The sequence below is a fragment of the Cryptomeria japonica genome, chromosome 10, assembly GCF_030272615.1.
Source record: "Cryptomeria japonica chromosome 10, Sugi_1.0, whole genome shotgun sequence".
In the NCBI taxonomy this organism is placed as follows: Eukaryota; Viridiplantae; Streptophyta; class Pinopsida; order Cupressales; family Cupressaceae; genus Cryptomeria; species Cryptomeria japonica.
The window spans coordinates 750,448,413-750,454,412 of NC_081414.1; positions in this window are offsets into that span (position 1 = coordinate 750,448,413).

Here is a 6,000-nt window from a genome sequence, read left to right on the forward strand (position 1 = left end):
ATATGGGACCCATTAATACTGAAATCAGAATTGATGAAAGAGGAAATAGAAGAAGACAAAAGAGAATACTTACTTCTCCAAATTTTACACCACTCACTATCAGAGTGGAATAGTCTCCAAATCTGTTTAGACAAGAGAGCTTCATTGAGGGTCCAGATTCTTCTTGGGCCTAGACCTCCTTTACTTTTCGATCTGCACACCTTATCCCAAGCCACTAAAGCCATTGTTTTCTTTTCCTCAACCCCTGACAAAATAATTTTTTTTTGAATTTTCTCAATTGCATCAGCATACTTAATTGGAATTCTGAAGAGGCTAAGGGCGTAAATAGGTATGCTTTGAAGAGAAGCTTTAAGAAGTTGAAGCTTTCCAGCTTGACTTAAAAGGGCACCTTTCCACCCAGAAATCTTTTTTTGAAATTTGTCCAGCAGAGAACTCCAAAAGGAATCAAGTGGAGCAATGCCCAAGGGGAGACCAAGATAAGTGGCAGGAAGATCAGCAATCTGACATTCCAGAATTCTGCTCATTCTATGTTGTCTTCTCTCAGGGGTTTTGATGAAAAATACTTCACTTTTTACCCAGTTGATAAGCTGGCTAGAAGCAGAAGCAAACTTACAAAGGGTGTCCTTCAGGATTCTGGCTTCTGAGATGCTTGAGTCTCCCATGACAATGGTGTCATCCACAAACTATTGGTGGGAGCAAATATGATCAGCTGAAGAAGGTTGGAGACCCTTAAAAATTACTCTCATCACCATACTTTCCATAGACCTACCAAAACATTCAGCCATAATGATGAAGAGTATTGGAGAAATGGGATCCCCTTGCCTCTGATAACTCAATGACGAATGAATAGTACCAAACCAGTACTGAGAGGGGGGGTGAATCAGTATAGACAAAAACACAGTCTTAAACTAGTTTGACAATAGATACTTCAAATGACTGGTAAACAGTGATACCGGTTCAACACAGACTCCAACCGGTAAAGCCAAGAGTGACTGAGACAAGCATTAACTGTTTAATCACTTAGCTTTTCACTTAGCTCAAAACAACACTACCATTTCACCCTTATGCATGAACAGGTAATCTATTATCAGATCTTCACTACAACTAGTTCAACATGTTTTATTGATAGGCATAAAACATAGAACCATCATATGCTTAACAGGCAATAACAAAACACCACAAGATAAAAGCATCACTCATGACACACTTATTTTTTCACATGGAAACCCAACTAGGAAAAACCACGGTGGGGATGAATACCCACAAGCTTTCTTTTGAACTCTTTAGAAGTTCGCTCTATTAGGAGCCTTGTCCGGTTAAAGACATTACAATAGGTCCTACTAGGAATCGATCCTGTTAGGGATCACCCGATTAAGGGATGGCTACAATACCCGGTCATGGGTTAAACCTGGTTAGGGTTACCTTGTTAGAGGATTTCAAGAACTCAATAGCTAAAGGATCTCCGGAGCTCTATAGCTTCCCATAACTCAATAACTTTGAGTTACCCTGTTAAAGGATTTGTATCAAGCCGGTTAAGGGATTTCACAACTGTTGAAATGGTTAAAGATCAACAGGAATTACAATGATCTGGTAACAACACTCAATGCTAATGCAGATCCGCTTTGGCTCCTCTTCACCTTCTGCACATTCACTTTGTAGGTATCTCTTCTCTCCTTTGGTCTGGCAAGAATCATGTATCACTTCCCTTGGATACACACATACAACTTTTTCCAACAACTCTGAAAGAAACACAACATCGACCTTATAGGAAACAAACAGGTCGATAGCAAAAACCCTAAACCCTAAACCTGTTAGGTTAAGAAATTCAAACGATTCAATCCTGACCGTTGAATCATACTGTATTAAATGCAACAATCTTGAATCAATCTCAAGATAGTCTCCATCGTCCATTATCCACCGATTTCATGGCGGATGATAACCCATCACGCGTTATCACCATTTTAACAAACTTCGCACATTCTCGAGGTAGATAGGGATAGCCTTCTTCATGCAAGATCCTTCACGCGCATAGGGCTTACGTGGCAACATGATTAGTTATCCATTACCATGCTAACTCATCACACAAATATCACTGATTGAGTCACACAGGCTTGAGGCGCTCCAACCGGAAACCCTAACATTACCAACCGGTAGTCACACAAGGGTTCCATGAACCGGTTCCCATATGCCGGTTCATCTTCAACAAACATACCGCTTCAATTTCACATAACCAATTCTCATATCATCATGCCGGTTTACTTTTTATCATGCCGGTTCACTTTTGCACATATACCGGTTCACACGTGTCGGTTCTCTCTTCTCTTCACACATATTGACATCAATGACAATATACAATATCATTATGTCCTCATAAAAATTCACATAATGCCAACAATCTCCCCCTTTGGCATTGATGGCAATAAACAAAGATATTTCTCCGCTTCACATCTTCTCCCCCTTTGACAACAATGCCAAAGTGGAGGCACAAGCATCCCTGTTCCATTAGGCTACTCCCCTTGAGGAGTAGCATCCTTCAACACATCAATCAACAAAAAAAAATGACTATGCAATACCTGACTGATGTGGAGCAAATACTTTTAGTTCACCTCCTGAAGGGGCAGCACCCCCAATTCACTTCTTAAATGCACAAATGTAGCCTTTGGGAGAGGCTTGGTGAATATGTCTGCTAACTGCTCCTTGCTGGAAACATGCTCTAGTGCAATCTCTTTATTATGAACCTTTTCCCTCAAGAAATGATACTTAAGCTCAAAATGCTTGGGTCTAGAATGTAAAATCGGACTCTTTGAAATATTGATAGCACTTGTGTTATCACAGAATATACTTACCGGTTCAGATACATGAATTTTGAAGCCATCTAATACATGCTTCATCTAGATTGTTTGAGTGCAGTTCATGAAAGCTGCAACATACTCCGCTTCCACTGTAGACTAAGAGATATAACTCTGCTTCTTACTCATCCATGAGACCAGTCTACCACCAAGAAAGAATGCACCACCGGTTGTGCTTTTCTGGTCATCCACATTACCTGCCCAATCAACATCTGTGAATACTTTCAGGTTGAAATCATTGTTGTATGGGTACCACAATCCATAATCAACTATTCCCTTCAGATACCTAAGAATCCGCTTGACTACAACCAAGTGAGAGTCTCTTGGACTTTTCTGGAACCTTGCAGTAATGCCAATTGCATGTACAATATCCGGTCTGCTGTGCACTACATAATGCAGCTTACCAATCATTGACCAGTATTCCTTCTCATCAACCAATGCAGAATCATCCTCTTTTGATAATTTGCAACCGGTCACCATCGGTGTACCAACCGGTTTGCTATCTTCCATGCCAAAGGTCTTCAACACCTCTTTGACATACTTGGACTGAGTGATAAAGATTCCTTCTTTCATCTGCTGGATCTGCAGTCCAATGAAGAACTTAATCTCCCCTATGAGTGACATCTCAAACTCTTTCTTCATCTCATCAACGAACTCATGACTCATCTTGTCATCTCCACCAAAGATAATGTCATCAACAAAAACCTCATAGATCAAGATCTAATCTCCTTCAGACTTCAAGTAGATATTGCTATCTTCACTTGTTCTCTCAAATCCAATCTTAACAAGATGGGAATGCAGACGTTCATACCATGCTCTAGGTGCCTGCTTTAGACCATATAAGGCTTTATGTAGCCTGCATACCATCTCACTGTCTTCAGATAGGGAAAACCCATCCGGTTGCTCTATATACACCTCCTCTTCAAGTACACCATTTAGGAATGCAGATTTTACATCCATTTGATATACCTTGAATCCTTTAAAAGCTGCATATGCAAGAAGCATACAGACTCCTTCCAATCTGGCTACAAGAGCAAAGGTTTCTCCACAATCTTCTCCTTCTTCTTGAGCATATCCTTTGCACACCAATCTGGCTTTGTTTCTAATCATTGTGCCATCCTCATTCAGCTTGTTTCTGAAAACCCATTTGGTACCAATAACATTTTTATGCTCCGATCTGGGTACCAAGGACCATGTACCATTTTTCTCTATCTGGTTAAGTTCCTCTTCTATTGCCTTGATCCAGTCTTCAACTTTATGTGCCTCTTTGAATGATTTAGGCTCAAATTCAGAGATCATACATGAGTTTTCTTTGATTTTCCTTCTTGTAAGGATTCCTGCATCCTTATCCCCTATGAGCTGCTTAGGATCATGGTTCAGCTTTACATATCGAGGATTGGTCTTGACAGATTCCTCTTGCTTTTCTCCTTTATCTTCTTCTCCATCAGTATCAACATCTACATCTACCGGTGTGGGAACACACTTACTGGTACTTGGTTGACTGGCAACCGGTTCCCATAAGGTAACAACCGGTTCATTCACCACTTGCTCACTGCCAGTTTCCTCAGTTTTCTCAGAGGTTTCATCAATTCTCACATTGATGCTTTCCATAATTCTCTGAGTCCTATTGTTGTAACACTTCAGAGCTTTACTCTTGGTGGAATATCCTAGGAATACCCCCTCATCACATTTAGCTTCAAACTTGCCCTGATGTTCACTCCTCTTGATGTAACATTTGCTACCAAAAACCTTAAAGTAGCTAACCATAGGTGTCTTACCAGTCCAATACTCATAAGGAGTTTTATCCTTACCTTTCTTGATGAGTACCCGGTTCATTGTGTAGACTGCAGTGCTCACTACTTCTCTCCAAAAGGTGTGAGCTACCTTCCCTTGAATCAACATTGTTCTTGCTGCTTTAACCACTGTCCGGTTGTTCCTCTCTGCCAGGCCATTCTGTTGTGGAGTCCATGGGGCAGACAGTTGCCTCTTGATGCCAAATTCTTCACAATACTTGCTGAATTCACCAGAAGTGAATTCCCCTCCTTGATCAGTTCTGAGGCACTTGATCCTTTTACCGCTTTCCTTCTCCACTAATGCTCTGAAAACTTTGAACTTCACAAAGGCTTTAGACTTGTCTTTCAAGAATGTGACCCACATCATTCTTGAGCAGTCATCAGTGAGGATCATGAAGTACCTATCACCCTGCACACTTCTAGTTTTCATAGGACCACACAAATCAGTATGCACAAGATCAAGCAAGTTGTCAGCGGTGAAAGATTTACCTTTAAAGGTTGAGGAAGACATTTTTCCTAATTGACATTCTTTGCACAAGGTATTTTCCGGTTTGTTCAGCACCGACAATCCTCTAACTGCCTTGATCTTACTAGCCTTTACAATGTTATCAAAGTTTATATGGCAGAGTCTCCTATGCCATATCTAGCTATCATCACATTTAGCCATTAAGCATGTACTTACATTTGCATTTAACTAAAATAGGTTACCTTTGGTCTGCATGCCTATGGCTACCAGTTCATCATTCTTTCCTTTGATTCTGCATACTCCATTCTTGAATTCCAGAGTGAGACCACTATCATTCAGCTGGGAAACACTTAGGAGGTTGTGTCTGAGACCATCAACCCAATACACATTTTCAGCTCTACTCCTTCCATTCAGAGAGATGGACCCTCTTCCTTTAACCATGCATGGTGCATCATTACCAAAATGAACCACACCACCATCATATTCTTCCAGAGATAAAAACTTGCTCCGGTCACCGGTCATATGGTGAGAACAACCACTGTCAATAATCCACTCATTGACATTATCAAAGTGGGAGACAAGAGCCTTCATGTCTGACATGTCTTCCTTTACAACAACAAACACAATGTCTTCATTCTCTTCATCTTCTGATTCCTCATCTATGACACCTTCCTCAACTACAACAAAACAGTTTCTCCGGTTTCCTCCTTTGAATTTCTTGAACCTTTCTAGTTTATCCTTGTTGTCGCTATTAGGACAGTTCATAGCAATATGTCCTATCCGGTTACAAGAAAAACATTTCAAAGGGAGCTTATCTTTGTATTTACCGGTTCCTTTTGGAAATTTCCTGGCAAGAAGAGCTTCAAATTCCATCAGAAACTCCTTATCATCC